We start from the raw sequence: 18,132 nt of genomic DNA, 5'->3' as shown, positions 1-18,132 counted from the left end.
ATACATCCACATCCACATCTACATCCATACATCCACATCCACATCTACATCCATTTTCACATCCTCATTCATACATCCACATCCATACATCCATACATCCACATCCACATTGATACATCCATATCCACATCCATACATCCATTTTCACATCCACATCCACATACATACATCCACATCCACATCTACATCCATACATCCATTTTCACATCCTCATTCATACATCCACATCCATACATCCATATCTACATCCATACATCCATTTTCACATCCACATTCATACATCCATATCCATACATCCATATCTACATCCATACATCCATTTTCACATCCACATTCATACATCCACATCCACATACATACATCCACATCCACATCTACATCCATACATCCACATCCACATCCACATCTACATCCATACATCCACACCCACATCTACATTCACATCCACACATCCATATCTACATCTATCTGATTCCTATCACATCTTGTCACATTTATTTATAGAATGTAGGAGAGTTTTAATTTTTTGATATAAAGATTCTTTACGCATCTAATTAAGCATAAAGACAACTTTAGTAGGAATAACACTTTTATAAAAATCCTTTTATGCATCTATTTAGGCATAAGTTCAATTTTAAGGAAAATAACACTTTCGAATTAAAAATAAACCTTTTATGCATTTTACTATGCATAAATTCCAATTTAATGAGAATAACACTTTTAAAATAAAAATAAATCTTTTATGCATCTAACTATGCATAAATTTAATTTCAATGAAAATAACACTTTCGAAATAAAAATAAATCTTTTATGCATCTTTCTATGCATAAAATCCATATTAATAAGAATAACTCTTTTAATTTAAAAATAAAATTTCTTTATGCATCTTTCTATGCATAAAATCAAAATTGATGAAAACAACACTTTTGGATTAAAATAAATTCTTTATGCATCTTTCCATGCATAAATCCAATTTAGTAGGAATTACACTTTTAGAATAAAAGAATTTCTCTTATGCATCTAATTTATGCATAAAATCCATTTATGATGAAAATCACACTTTTAATATAAAAAAATATCTTGCATATGTTTATGCATACAAATCATTTATGATGAAAATCACTCTTTTAATATAAAAGAATTTCTTTTATGCATCTATTTATGCATAAAAATCATTTATGATGAAAATCACACTTTTAATATAAAAAATATCTTTTATGCATACAAATCATTTATAATGAAAATCACTCTTTTAATATAAAAGAATTTCTTTTATGCATCTATTTATGCATAAAAATCATTTATGATAAAAATCACACTTTTAATATAAAAAAATATCTTTTATGCATACAAATCATTTATGATGAAAATCACTCTTTTAATATAAAAGAATTTCTTTTATGCATCTATTTATGCATAAAAATCATTTATGATAAAAATCACACTTTTAATATAAAAAATATCTTTTATGCATACAAATCATTTATGATGAAAATCACTCTTTTAATATAAAAGAATTTCTTTTATGCATCTATTTATGCATAAAAATCATTTATGATGAAAATCACACTTTTAATATAAAAAAATATCTTTTATGCATACAAATCATTTATGTGATGAAAATCACTCTTTTAATATAAAAGAATTTCTTTTATGCATCTATTTATGCATAAAAATCATCTATGATGAAAATCATATTTTTAATATAAAAAAATATCTTTTATGCATAAAAATCATTTATGATGAAAATCACTCTTTTAATATAAAAGAATTTCTTTTATGCATCTATTTATGCATAAAAAACATTTATGATAAAAGTAACACTTTTATAAAAAAAATATTCTTTTATTTCTATGCATACTTTTATGCATAGAAATCAATAATGATAAAAATGACACTTTTAAAATAAAAATAAATTTCTTTTATGCATAAAAATCATCTATGATGAAAATCATACTTTTAATATAAAAAAATATCTTTTATGCATAAAAATCATTTATGATGAAAATCACTCTTTTAATATAAAAGAATTTCTTTTATGCATCTATTTATGCATAAAAAACATTTATGATAAAAGTAACACTTTTATTAAAAAAAATATTCTTTTATTTCTATGCATACTTTTATGCATAGAAATCAATAATGATAAAAATGACACTTTTAAAATAAAAATAAATTTCTTTTATGCAAATAATCAAAATGCATCTCTATGCATGAAAATAACACTTTTAGAATATAGAAACCATAAGGATTACTCTTTTAGAATAATAAAAGATAATACTTATTTCTAAAATTTTTAAAAAATTTACCATAACCTCCTTTATATGGCTGACCATTTTTTAATTTTTAACTCCTTAGAATTAATTAGAAATTCTCCAAGAGTATTTAAATCATTCTAAAGTAAACATTTTCTACTTATTTAAGAGAAACATTATGAAAAACTTGATTTTATCCAATAAAGAATCATCTAGGATAAAGAATGGTTGGATTTACTAAAGAAGAGAGGGGAATGCCTTTTTTTCAATGAGGCATAACATCATTTGATTTTAGAGAAGACAAAAATCATAAAAAAACCATAAAAGAATTAGAAAAGAGAAAAATCTCCAACTTACATAGATAATTTGAGAGCTTTCCTTTGGCTTGATGGTTTGAGGGTTCAACTCTTGTTTGAAACAAGAGTGGCCACCAATCTTTTGGAAGAGGGAAGGTCAAAAACTAATGAATTATGAGTAAAATTCACTGTTTTTGGCACTTGGGAGAGGCAGGGTAACAGTGTAAAACACTATTGAGTTTCAACAAAGGGGAAGGCTTCTATTTATAGGAAAAAGTGAGCTTCTAACCAAGCCAACTGATTCTAGAATTTTCCAGATTAGTTTGGTCAATTTTTGACCATTTTTGGGTCAGTTTTGCTCACTTTTTGGATCTAGTTGAAATAGGAGAGAGGAGAGATAAAAATATCTCATTATTTGGGAGTTTAAAACTCATTCAAGCATGTGAAATAGGTGCCTCCTTCATGAGGGAAATTGCCCCATATCGAGGTGTCAAAAATGCCTCATTTCACCTAAATATCTCTCTTTTTTAACTATTAACCTTGTCCTTAGTCAACTCTTTATCTTATGTGAGTATTTACTCATTTTTGGGGTATTTTTCTTTTATTTTTCTATTTATCTCCTCCCTACATTTGGATAAATCTTATTGGTCCATAGGAACCTTAATTTAAAATTTTAAAAAAATCTTCACCCCCAGGATAATGCCTCTTGAACAGATTATACTTAATTTCTAATGCACCTTCTGAAAATCTTTTTGAACTTCTATTTCAGGGGAACTTATTTTAATAAAATGAGGTATTTTTCTATCTAAAAATATTTAAAATCTAAATATTCTCTCTCTAAAATATTTTCTCTCTCTAGGCCAAAACTGGTAGAAACAAGATCTTTTATATTTCTGAAGAGGGATTTGATTACAGGGGAAGATGCTGGACATCTTGAGAGGCTGTGGAGGAATCTTACATTTTCCTTGCCAGGAAGGAGTTATGATGCACTAACTGCAAAATATTGGGACACTCGATAGAGGATTGCATCATGTGACAAGCCAGACCACCTAGCTAAGGTTTGTTGGAGTTGAATCAGGATGAGGATAGAAATGAAGAAGAATTAAGGATTTTCACAAGAAAAATAGTAGCGAATAGTGGGATAGGAAGAGGAGGTGGCAAAATATTCTTATGGCATAGATGAGTTGTTACGCCTATGAAAGGAAGGTGTTAATCCCATTTTGGATTAACAAATATGATCCTCCATTTGAGGACATTATAAAGTGTCATGAAAAGGCACTATGAAAGTTGTACACATTATGAGATATTGGCCACCCAAGGCCTTAGTTAGTAAGTTTTGGGGGCCCAAGTGTGAATAAGGGCCAATTGTATATAAGGCATTTTCTTATAATAAAAGGATGCAATCTCCCTTCGTGCTATGAGAGCTCTTGCCTTGTCTTGTGTGTGTGAGAGAGAGAGTGTGAGAGTGTACTCTAGTGAATGTTCCTTCTTTATGCATGTATGTGTAGAGGAGTGAGAGAGAGATTGCCTTGTGTTGTGGTGCGAGAGACTCTACGGTGATAGCGTGGAGGTGGAGCTTAGAGGATTGGAGTTTCCAAAAGTGAGCTTGGGGACCTCAACGGACGTGAGCTTGAAGCCTTGGTAAGTACCCAACGATGGTTGTTGTCTATTTCTTCTTTCAATGGTGAATGTTTAGAGTTCTCTCTTGGGAGGTGCGGTAGCCATTAACATTTTTGGCGCCGCTGCCACGAGACACCATTGTTTCTTCCATCCTCTTTGAGCTTCAGCTCCCACTACGCAAGATTCATGATTGCCTTTGCATTCAAAAAGTGCATTGTGATGAGAATGAATGGATAAGGTTTGACTGGAAATGAAGAGTTGTTAGAAATTGTTTGTTTTTGGTGTGTGGGTGAGTACTTGGATTATCTTAGAGGAAAGCTGCATCGTTTTTTCTTTTAATTTTGATGTTTGTATCACCAAACTTGCCACCGTGAATGAGCAGGTGTGATATTCTATTTTTTATTTTTTTTTAAAAATCATAAAATTTTACAAAAACAAGGAGCCAATGGCTATGCTTATAACTTGCATTATATTCCTTACTCCTAGCACAACCATTTTGGAACATCGCAGACCTGAAATTTGAAGTGACTATTAAATGCATGAAAGTGTAGAAAATTGCTCATGAACCATTTACGATTTCACGGCATGAATAATTCCATGCTATCTCACGACATGAACTGCAGTTTGTAGTTTTACGACCTAAAAATTTAGATCGACAGAACCCCCTATGAAAATCTAAATTGGGGTAGTGATATAGCCTATCAAATCACATTCTCATGCACTTGAGGTCTGGTAAACTCATTGGAGATGACCTTATTCCAGATGATAGTGCATCCAACCACCCACGATCTTCCTGTCAAAAGAGTGTTCATTCAAGCCACTCGACGAGCACTCAATTGAGTGTTTCGGCTCAGAGAAATCTAACCACCATTGATAAAAGTAGTGAAGAGTCCATGGAAGAAGGGTTACAATTCTCTCGGTTTGGAGAGGAACAAAAACCATCTTCCCCTACAAGATCTAGTGGTATCTTTGATATAGCCAGAGGTTTTTGGTCTCCAAACCAGCACAAAAGACAAAGCATAATCTGTGGGTACAGGGTCTAAGGCTGCTGGACAAGGTCTAAGACTAGAAGTACCAACCCAGCCTTCGAGTACCAGGTTGTCTGACACTGAGAGGATCAGTGGAGCCCCTAGGGTTAGGAGAGACAAGGAAAGTGCAGCTAGGACAAGTCAAGTTTTCTTCCCAACATCAAAAGAAACAGAATTAGACTTGAAGAGGGCTAAAATAGAGAGAAAACTATAATTATTGAGCTTAAGGAAACAAGATATCGATACTTGAAGAACAAGGGCTGAACAGAAGGAAGTGGAGAAAGTAAATCCACCATTTCAATCACGAAACACCATTGATAGTATGGAATTGGGTATGGTTGAAGAAGAAAACCTAAATTTAGAACCCATCAATGAAGATCCAAGGGAGGAGGAAGGCATTAATACGCACAATGAAGGAGACAATTTAACTAAGGAAACTACTGAAAGTGAGGATCGCCTTTATACAAAGGAAGGCATAGAGCAAATGATCAATGATCTTGCGTTCTTGTAGGACATGGAGCTCGTAATTCAACAAAGATGAGAAGAGTCTGCTAATAATGAACCACGCCATAATGAGTTGGCTGGACCTACCCATAGACCCGAATTTCCTAGAAGATCTTATGCAAGAAGAGAACGAGGTCTAGGTAGGGGGGGGAGTAGCTCCTCAAAGACCAATGGTGGATTTGAATGCAAATCTTAACACGGTCACAAGGGCAGATTTGCTGAATATGGCTTCGAAAATGGGCCAAGGAATGGTTAGGGAACTAGGCACTGCTCTAGAATCCAGGCCAGCCCAAATGAAGCCACATATCATTTCCAAGCTTATACAAAAGTTCTTAGGGGATGGGGACCCAATCCAACATGTTGAGATCTTTGAGTCAACATGCAAAACCTGTGGGCCAGTGAGTGATGTGACCATGATCCATGCCTTCACTGACCCTAGAAGGAAAGGCTCAACAATGGTATTGAACCTTAAAGCCAGAAGATAAAATCAACTTTAGTCGGCTCAAGAATGTGTTCATACCAAGCTTCACTCGAAGTGCTGACAAATGGACTGTTGTGGTTCAACTTCACAATATTAAACAAAAAGATAATGAGTCTATGCGAGATTATGTATCCCGGCTCAAGCACTTGAATTAAAGATGTAAGCTACGGGAGAGGCTAACGGATGATTAGTTATTGCCTTGCTTCTGCCGCCGCAAAGGGGTCGAGATCATAAAATGCATGATTATCTAGTATAAGCCTGATTGGCTACCTTAGATGCATGCTATAAGTTGGCAATAGAATATAAAGACAACATGCTTGAATTGCCACAACTAGAAGATGCCAAGGAAGCTTCAGTAGAAACAACATCACGAGTCTCAAGTCACCAAGACACAGGTTCCCGGAGTAAGCAAGTTAGAAACATGACTATGGACGATGACTATGGACGAGCTAAGTATGCTATACTGGAAAATTTAAAAGTCAAGGATGGAAGAGAAGCATCAGGGTAGCATGGGCATGCTCATCTCTACCCTCAGAGAGATCTGGTATGGTGCTCCCTTGCAGAATGAATCACACCACTACCGAATGCCCTCAATTAGGAGTAAGGCCACTACTCTATTGTGCTCATTGTGTGAAATTAGGAAATCATGACACTTCTACGTGCAGGTATCCAAGGTTACAAACCGTAGCACAACTATCGGTACCCAGAGTGCCATTAGCCTTACCAACACAACCCATGCAAACCGCTGTGGCTACAAGGCAGCCAAACCCATCCTACTTACCAAGAGGGATGTTTTGGATACAAAACACGTCACCCCTACCGCCACCTATTCTACCGCCACAACCACCACCACAGGCCAAAAACTATTAAGAGACTAAGGTTATGTAAAAGGGGAGGAGAAGGGTGTGTGTGTGAAGGGACTTAAGGTCCACTAGCTCACTTATTTAAAGGTGAAGCTAGGAGGCATTTTGTATTGAGCAAGAAGCCTAGTTGTATTTTGAGCATCTTAATAAGCAAGATATTTTCTTGTATTTTGTGAGTCTCTCTCCTCCACATAATGATCTAGCATAAGCACCACAAAATTCTAACATGGTATCTAGAGCTTGGCAAGATTAGGTCCCTTTTGTGGTGTAGAATAGGTCAATTTTATGTCTTTTTTCTTTTGTGGAGCTCAACCTCTTGCCAGTGGAGGAGCTCTAGCAACTCGTGGAGGCAAGATCTCAACGTGTTTTCATCTAAGAAAGTGTAGAGGAGGTCTGGGCGCTCAGCTTCGTACAAGAAATTGGTGGATTACTCCTTTCGCTACCGCGGCATTGCCGCCTGAGCAAACCGGCGCACGTTTTTCTTGTGCAGCTGATGCCGTACACAGATTTGCCGTCTACAGGCGATTATAAGCTATGAAAGTTTAGGGCTTTTGAATCCCATGGTCTCAAGAGTATACAGTCCAGGTTTCAGCCCTAATGGCGGCATGACGAGCTCGCAATTAGAGAAAAACCAAGCTGCTCTCCTATCAAGCCATTGAAGCTTCCATTAAAGCTTCAAAATCAAAGGTTTTCTTTCACTAATCTCCTCTTCTTAGCTCTAATCACTTAAGTGCTCTTGTGAGGGTTTGTTACTGATCCTAATTTGAGTTTGAAGTGGTGGGCATATACCATGAGGTATTCATGAGCCTCATTCTCATCAAGCTCCATCAACAACATCTTGAAGTACACAAAGCTTTTCAAAGTGTGCTTATAAGCACTAATAGTGTTGATTAACACTAATGAGGCTTCTAATCCAACAAAGGGGAGTCATTCCAAAGTATTTTTAAACACTAAGAGTGTTCTTAAACACTAATGGTGAATCTAATCACCAATGCAATTAGATGCTAGAAATGTGCTCTCAAGCACTAATTGTGTTTTTAAACACTAATGGTGGTCTTAATCACCAAACAAAGTGTTCATTGATACTAATGAAGCTAATCTCCATCAGAATTAGTGGTTAGGCACAAACCCTAAGTGCTAAACCATAATCTTCACCATCTTAATCTCCTTTTTATGCAACATCCTTGGCTTGATTAAGGGTTGTTGCACTCTCATAAGCCTTTCTCTTTCTACTTAAGCCAAAATATCAAAATTTTTGATTTTTTCTTCTTCATAAATCAGCCCATTATCCTTTAGTAATCTCCTTCAATACCCAATGTCAAAGGACACCACCCAAATTAAGAAGTTCTCAGGAGAGGGCTTCCACACTTGTTGGCAAGTCCTTGTCAAGTACAAGATGATGTCCAAAGGTTTTTGGCCATTCATCTCCGACACTAAGGTTATTGATCGAACTAAGGCTGAAGATATTGAAGATGATGAGAGGGCACAAGCCATCATCATGCTTCATCTTGATGAGTCTCTCATTCACCATGTGGACCAGCTTCCAACTGCAAAAAGGAGAAATGGGATGAGCTTGATAAGCTCTATGGAGAATTCCAAGATCTCACTTAAAATTGAATTTTTCAGCTTGGAACTCAAAGAGGGAGACGACATTGGAGCCTTCATCTCTCACTTGAAGGGCCTTATGGCTCAACTTGTATCAGTGAATGTGAGAATGGATGAAGATGATGCAGTGGCTATTTTGCTAAAAGCAGTCAAGAAGGTGTACCCCACCTTAGTCACCACCCTGAAGAACATACCTAATCCCACCCTTGAAGGAGTCATTCAATCTTGTCTTGATGAATAAAAGAGACCAAAGGGAGGAGCTGAATCTTCAAATGCAACAACTTCATCGAATATCGAACAAGCTTTGTTACATCAACAAGTGATCAAAGTAAGATGTGTCCCCATTGCAAAAAGGTGGGTCATTTGGCAAATAATTGTTGGATCAAATATCCCAACAAAATGAAATGTAACAAGTGTAAACAAACGGGACATATCACCTCTAAATGTCCTAATAAAGAGTCAAAGGCTAACTTTGTATCAGCCTCTAACTCCACTGAGAAATTGTTTTAAATCTCAATGTAACCACACCTATATTCCTAACCTTGTATGCCTAATGTTATAAAGGCATCCTATGTCCAATACCACCTATTCCAATTTATTTCATAGTTGGTATTGAGGGGGGGTATTAAGAGACTAAGGTTATGTAAAAGGGGATGAGAAGGGTGTGTGTGTGAAGGGACTTAAGGTCCACTAGCTCACTTATTTAAAGGTGAATCTAGGAGGCATTTTGTATTGAGCAAGAAGCCTAGTTGTATTTTGAGCAACTTAATAAGCAAGATATTTTCTTGTATTTTGTCTCTCTCCTCCACATAATGATCTAGCATGAGCACCACGAAATTCTAACAAAAACAACCAAGTATTGTAAGTTACAAATCACTAAGTGCTTCAAGGAGGACTATGGTGGCCCACATTATTCAAGGATGCCATGGAGTTTGTAAAACGAAGCGAGGAGTGTCAAAGGTTTGCTATTCCACAACAAAGAGGAAGGATGTCACTCATCCCCATGATTGTAAGAAAACCTTTTAAGAAGTGGGGCATCTGTTCAAAAGCCTAATATGTGATCGTGTGGCCACATACTATTTCACAAAATGGGCAGAGGCAAGAGCCTCTAAATGAGCTGATGCACAAACCACGGCTAAGTTCTTATATGAACAAATCATTTCTAGATTCGGCTGCCCACTGGAATTAGTTAGGGAGCGGGGATCACCTTTCATTAATGAGGTGATTGAGCACTTACTCATCGCTAGATTCCTTGTAGTCCATTGGAAGTCATCACCTTATTATCCATAAGCAAATGGTCACAAGCAAAAAGTACAAACAAGATTTTGTGTACTATCTTGACAAAAACATTAGAAGCTAGCCGCACGAATTGGGAAGTCATCACCTTATTATCCATAAGCAAATGGTCACAAGCAAAAAGTACAAACAAGATTTTGTGTACTATCTTGACAAAAACATTAGAAGCTAGCCGCACGAATTGGGAACACAAGCTAACTACAACTTTATGGGCATATCGAACATCGTATAAGGTAGCGACGGGATATACTCCCTTCCGTCTACCTTATGGCATTGAGGCGGTGATGCCTATGGAGTACTTAGTTCCAAGCCTACGAATTGCAATGCAAGAGAGGTTAACCAAAAATGCATTAGCCGAAAGGTTGGTGGATTCAGAGAAACTTGATGAAACTTGGCTAATTGTATCACATGGGCTTATGGTTGAGAAATTGTGAAGAAAGCGTTGGTTTTGACCATAACCTGAAAGAGAGGTTAACCAAAAATGCATTAGCCAAAAGATTGGTGGATTTAGAGAAACTTGATGAAACATGGCTAATTGCATCACATGGGCTTATGGTTAAGAAATTGTGAAGAAAGCGTTGGTTTGACCATAACTTGAAACAAAAGGAACTGAAAACGGAAGACCTTGTTCTCATGTATGGTGTTGGAAGTACCAAGAAAAAGAAACTAAAATACAGAGGGTTAGGACCATTTAGAGTGTCCGAAATCACCCCTCAAGGGTCAGTCCAAATTGAAACCATCGAGGGAGTGTAAATGGAAGGGTACATCAACAGGGAAGCAAGCTTAAGAAGTGTTATAGAACACTAACCCAAGAGATGCTCATGCAAGAGCACCTATTGAAACAAAAGGAAAACTTAGCCAAGGAAAAAATAAAACAAGCGCAAGAGGAAGCTAGGGCAAGGGAATCCAAGGCCAAACAAAGACTCCATGAGAAAGTATTATATGTGAACATGACTTCACTAGCTCTCCTTGATGAAAATGACCTGGACATTGAGCTGGCGTGTCTCAGTGCAAAAGTCTCTACGAAAGAGAGTTATGCAACGAGCATTGCATTAATTGATATGGGATCAAGTCATAACTTGATCTCTTATGAAACATGGGAAGATCTAGACCAACCTCACCTTGAAGCCACTAATGCACAAGTCCGAAGTGTGCATTTGTCAACCACCACAGATGTGGGATTTTTAAATGTTAATATTTCCATCAAAAATAATCCCTTGGTTGGAAAGGTGTTTGTCATGCCTGCAGGATCTATGGAAGAAGAGATGATCCTTGGACAACTGCACCAATAATTGTAATATCCAATGGGAAAAGAGGGCAGCACAACTCAATGAGGGAAAGGATATCATTACCGTGCCATTATGGAGCCCCTTAAATGAAGGAAAACAGGCAATGATAGATGACATGAAACCACTAACGCCACAGAAAGCAACTGTCATGCCAGAGAAGGTGTCATCTCATCATCGCCCACAACCACACCTCCTTACAAGAAGACCATAGGAAAAATAGCCAAAGTATCCGGTAGTCAATAGTGGGTTCCCAAGGACCAACTTTGAGCACAGGGATACTATGATACAAAAGAAGTAGCCTGGGGATCAAGGCAAAAAATTCAGGCTAAGGATATGGGAAAGAGAAGGTTGTCCAAAGGCAGAAAGCAATATTCCAAGCAGAACTACCCTCCTAACAGCACTCAAAAGCAATGGGTTTGAAAGGATTTCCTAGCTGCACAAGGTTATTATCAAGGTAATACAACAATATGGGTACCTAAGTTCTACCCAAGTTTCAGTACTGCATGTACTTTTAGAAGTACACAAAAGGACCATGAAAGCAAACATAACCAATTTCTAGCTAAATTAGATACTAAGAAGACCCAAAAATTGGTTTAGAGGAAGAAACCCTTTCAACCCAACAAACAGAAGGAAGCAAGACCACTAACTACACCCGCCAAGATAAATGAGCTAACCAAAATTGGGGAAAAGAGAAAGGAAAGTGTGCACCCACACGCATCGGCAACCAAACATGATCAACAAGATTCAATGTATGCACTCTTCAATTGGATGGAGGGCAAAATCAGAAACTCCCACTCTGAAGTGAAGCGGTTACAACAACAACTTCCTACAAGTGCCAAAGTACCAAATTGGTTTCCGTGGCAATAAAGAGAGAAGAAGTACAAGAGGTATCCATTCTTCAAGATTACAAAATAAAAGAGTTCGATTTTCATACCGTGAAACATGATCATTCATTTTATGTGTATTCAATCCTTCTCTAAATGCATGATATGGGGTATTAAATGTTTGAGCATATAGGAAGCATAGGGTATCCATATTTGCATGCATGATCGAATAGCTTCACGTAGTAAAACGTTTTAGTACTTCTTCGTGCTGTGAAATGGTCAGAAATAGTTGACGTCGTGAAATGCTTAGTACTTCACGTCGTGAAACAGTCAGACACAGTTCACATCGTGAACCGCCTTAGTGCTTCATGCCGTGAAACGGTCACTAGCCATCTACCAATCGAACGATGACACATGACATGCTTCTTTAAGCTAGCCGTCGAAGTCAACAGTTGAATCATAAAAAGCCATTTCTTCCCTCTTTTGTGTATTTTTCCTTGTGCAATTTTTGGATTCAAGCTTCATACATTGCATTCGTGCTCATAGTTTGCAGGGTTGTACTCATGAGGTCTTCCGTCTGTCATTGCTTGCAACCTTCGATTTTAGGTGGGAGCTTGTGCATGAACCTCTTTACTTTCCTTCTTTTAGAATAGTGGGGATCAATCGTTGTCATGTTCATTATTATGAATAGTAGCACTTCGTCTGATTGTGTTCTATGGTCTGTATCTCTTCACCCATCACCCATTATGAAGAAAGAATGTGCATAAAAATTATGATCACTCTTAGCAATTGAGATACCCCGTGAAATAGAAGTCTATTATTTCACGAAATCCATACCGACCCTTTTGATGGGACTGCATAGTCCTTAATCTCTGTCCGAATGAAAAAAACCATATGGGTTAAAACCCTACAACTTCACACGTTAAGCCTCTCCACGGGTTAAGCCCTCTCACGGGTTAAGCCTCTCACGTACTAATGCTCTCATGATTTAACACTTACTAACCCTCTCATGATTTAACACTTCACAGCTTAAGCCTTCCACTTGCATCTTCAAGTAATAAGCACTCATGTCTGCATCTTCACGTCTTATACACCTTGTTATTGCGCACCCCACTAACACTCTTCTCATCAAAAGCATAACACACAAACACATCATATCACCCAAAAAAAGAGGGGAAGGACCACAAGCTCTTACCAGTCATTATGACTGACTCTCTTCTCAGTGTTCCAGATGTCTTCCTCCGCAACCCTAGAACCGGAAGTCAAAGAGACTCCGGTTTTCAACAACAAGTACCACGGGGTCACCAATGGACCAAAAGAAGAGAGCACCAGGCGGTACAAAACTCAGTTATCTGGGGCCATATGCATAGATTTTTAAGGGCTTAATGATAAGAAAAGATCAACATACAATACATGGAAAGATAACCCTACAGTACCATAGCCCAGAGTGTTTACAGATTTTGGAGGATTCAAAAGTCAAAGAAAAGATGGAAAAGTGGGGCTTGGAAGAATGGCCGAATGCCTCCCCCGCACAATCAACGCATAGTTATGTGCATAATACTTAAAATCCTATGATAGGGCAACCAAGAGGGGACATGTCACAAAAGTAGATGGTACAACAGAGCAGGTCCTCCTCTCCAAAGAGTTACTACGTGAAGCCTTGCATAGGTGCCGCCGGCGGTTGATAAAAATACACACTCACAATTTTGAAAAGATGACAACCAATAGAAGCAATGCCCAAAAGCAGTTTGTACAATTCAAATGGGGCAGAATATGAGAATATACGAGATGAAGTAATAGAGAAAGCATGCGGAGCAATGCCTATAATTATGCAAGTCAAGCTAGTGGCGCGATAGGTACAACAGAGTCCCTCTCAACCGAATAGCCACCAAAGTGCATGAAGAAAAAGAAGAAACTGGGCTTAGTATATCCACAAAGAGATGTAGAACTATATGAAGGCACGCCAATCAAAAGTGTGCAATCCATACTTGCTCACCAATGTACTTAGTCATGCAGCAGATCTTCCAATTCTAGAAAGCATGCCAGAAGAACAGGTACCACAAGCTGCAGCACCGCTAGAACTGCCAACACTTACCCCCCTGAAGAGTTGCAGGAAGGGCAAGCACTTTTAAAGGAAACAAAGGAGATAATGCAAGAAGAATTGAAGAAGGCCAGATGGAAAAAGACAATGGCTAGCCACAAACAAGTGCTTGATCATGTCAATCAACCTAAGAAGCAACCAATTATTAGTTGAAGAGCAACTAAAGAGAATTGAAGCTACTAATGCATTGGAAGCATCAGCCAGATGGGCACAAGAAGCAGCTACGAGAAGATATGAAGAGTTAGATGTTGTCATCATGAATGGTACGTGAGGCTGCAATCTCTTATCTACTATCAACAAAAGACTCCCAGATACAAGAATTGGAATGCCGGCTAGCAATAAGGTAAAGGACTGAAAGAATAGAGTGTACATATGAATTGAGACTACTCATTGAACGAGCCTCGGAGATAGGTTCGTTGTCGGCAACTCCTTGGGCCCCTCCTCAAACCCTAACATTGTTTTTTTCTACACTAACCCTCTCCCTTCTTTAGTATGAGATAAACTTAATGAAAGACCTTAGTTTAGGAGATTTAACGCTAATTTGCCAAAATACAAAAAGAGATGCCGATCCAACTATCATTATGGGGATCTTTAGGGGTGACTTAGTACTAATGGATCTATTGATATATTTTCTATCCCTTACATCAAATCATGCTTAACCTCCATAATTGGTGTCGAGTGTTACAACAATCCAACATCTTAGATAATAGTGTCGACAAACTTTACCTGTTTATACCAGATAATACACCCACCACACCAGCCAACTACGAGGTGGTTGCACGTAGTTACTAATGGATCATTAATCATGGGTGGCTAGAAGATTATAATACACACCAACATTTAAATCTCTCAGAGTCTACCCTCTATCATCCGTTTGGTATTATAAATCTCTACCAAAATATACATAAACATTTAGATGCAATGATGACTAATGTGGTATATAACTTTGATAAAGCACATATTGAATATCCTAATATTACCACAGAAGATCTCACTGACCTCCTACAAGAGTTCATGAAAATTAACAAGCCCACCTACCCACCTCCTAGTTCAGGAGAGGGCCAGGAAGAAACACAAGGTTCGTGCATTCCTACTACCTATCTAGTTTTCTCTTCTATGGCAAGTAAGTTACTACACCCCTTTCCAACTGTTACTCCTACTAACAAAATTGAGGCTGACTGCATTTTCTCTCGAACTACCTTCTATACCTTTAGATTTTCCCACTAACCCTCTCAACCCCGAGGAGATACCGCCACCCCACCGGTCTCCCCCAAGGTCGCATTCAAGAGGTACATCGCATTCAACTACGAGAAAATCCAAATGGACTCTCCGTTGAAGATTAGCAAGATCAACCAACAGATCCATATAAAAGAGCCATGGACTCATCCGTTGAGGACCAGCAAGGCCAATGAACCGAGTTCAGAAAACAACTCTAACTCCTTGTTCCAATTTCTTCCTCGACGCACGCGTGGGTATCTTTGGTGACCCAGAGCCCAAGCACCGTATGGTTAGCACCCTCTAGGCTCCTTTGCAAGTCACCTAGTGCTTCACTCATAGGCCGCTTCCTTGGTCCCTCATCCACCATACCGGAAGCTCACCATTTAAATCGAACCGAGATTGGTCAAGACCTCGGCCGACCATGCTACGCCGCGAGACGTCCTTCATTGACTCTCCGTCAAATGTTGCAACTTTATCACTTAGGTCTCCTTGGCTCATTCACAAGATAGCCAAAATGCTTTCCCAGCATTCTTGACATAAAGTAGTCATTTGAAAACACGTCATAAATATAGTTTCTAACGAACTCTCATCTTTCCACATTGTTCCACATCATTTCTCGTTATTCCACATTCTTCTGCATCAATTCACATTGCTTATTCCACATCTAGTCATATGTATTCCCATCGTCTTCATCTATTCTCATCATATTACATCTCATCACACCTATCCACATCTATCCTCATCACATCTCATCCATTCACATCTACCCATATCCACATCACATCACATCCATTCACATCACATCTCATCCATTCACATCTACCCCGATTCACATCACATCCATTCACATCACATCTCATCTCATCCATTCACATCTACCTAGATCCACATCACATCACATTCATGCACCTTACATCTCATCCATCCATTCACATTACATCACATCCATTTATATTCATTCAGATCCACATCTTATCACATCACATCCATCCACATCACATCTCATCCATTCACATCTCATCACATCACATTCACATCCATTTACATCTCATCATATCATATTCACATCACATCACATCCATTCACATCTACCTAGATCCACATCACATCACATCACATCCATTTAGATATCATCACATCACATTCACATCCATTCACATCTCATCACATCCATTCAGATATTGTCACATCACATTCACATCCATTCACATCTCATCGCATCCATTCACATCCATCACATTCATTGTATCCACATCACAACACATACATTCCATCCACGTCTATCCTTATCACATCACATTCATTCCATCCATATCACATCACGTCCACATCTATCCACATCACATCTCATTCATTCCATCCACATCTATCCATATCTCATCACATCCATTCACATCTCATCACATTCATCCACATCCATCCATTCATTCACATGCACATCTATCCACATCCATATAAAATTAATAATGCTCAAAATTTCACTTTTAAAAAATACTCATAATTTGAATTATGCCAAAAATTCATCTTTTTCCATTTAATTACTTGGATCTCAAATATCATGGGAATTCCTCTTTTTGTAAAAAAATAAATTTACCAAAAATTCCTCTTTTAGACAGAAACAGTATGCAAATAAGAAGAGGACAGACAGAAAATTCAAAGAAACAGATATGGTCTTCATTCGAGTACGCCCCAAAAGAAGTTCTCTATCTCTTGGGAAGTACAAGAAGTTATCCCCGACATATTGTAGACCATATCTGATTACAAAGAAAAAAGGTGACTTAGCCTACGAGTTTCTTCTACCTCCTCATCTCAAAGTACATAATGTATTTCATGTCAGCCTTCTTAAAAAGTACATACCAAGCCCGAATCATGTGCTAGATGATGAAATCTTAACTTCTTCAACCCAAGGGCAGATGAAACTCCAACCTGAAGAAATCCTTAATGTTCGAGAAAAGGTTCTCGGGAATAGAATTCTGAGAGAATTATTGGTTAAATGGAAGTTCTATCCTTCTGAAGATGCCACCTGGGAGAAAGAAGCCGAACTGTTGCGGGATTACTCCCAGTTTGCATCTCACGTTTTTCAAGTGGGAGAGAATGTAAGATTCCTCCCCAGCCCCTCAAGATGTCCAGTATCTTCCCTTGTAATCAATCCCCTCTTCAGATTAATAAAAGATCTTGTTTCTACCTATTTTGGCTTAGAGAGAGAAAATATTCTAGAGAGAGGATATTCAGATTTTAGATATTTTTGGATGGAAAAATATCTCTTCTTATTAAAATAAATTTCCTAGAAACAGAAGTTAAAAAAGATTTTCAGAAGGTGCATTAGAAATAAATTATAATCTGTTCAAAAGGCCTTATCTCCTAAGGGTCCAGATTTTTTGAAAATTTCAAATTAAGGTTCTGAGGGGCCAATCATATTCATCCAAATGTATGGAGGAGATAAATTGAAGAAATAAAGAAAATCCCCCCTCCCAAAAATGAGTAAATACTCACATAAGATAAAGAGTGGACTAAGGACCAAAGGAAATACTAAAAAAATAAATTTTTGACACCTCAGAGTGGGGATTCCCCCTCATGAAGGAGGCGCCTGTTTCACATGTGTGGTGGAGTTCCAAATTCTCAAATATTGAGATATTTCATCTCTCCTCTCTCCTAATTCAAGTCTAGTTCCAAAAAGTAAGCTAAACTGACCCAAAAATGGTCTCAAAATTGACCAAACTGATCAAGAAAATTCTAGAATCACTTTGCTTGG

The sequence above is a fragment of the Cibotium barometz genome, chromosome 19 (assembly GCF_041138505.1).
Source record: "Cibotium barometz isolate CiBa-2024 chromosome 19, ASM4113850v1, whole genome shotgun sequence".
Classification (NCBI taxonomy): domain Eukaryota; kingdom Viridiplantae; phylum Streptophyta; class Polypodiopsida; order Cyatheales; family Cibotiaceae; genus Cibotium; species Cibotium barometz.
Note: the sequence above shows the minus strand (reverse complement) of the source record.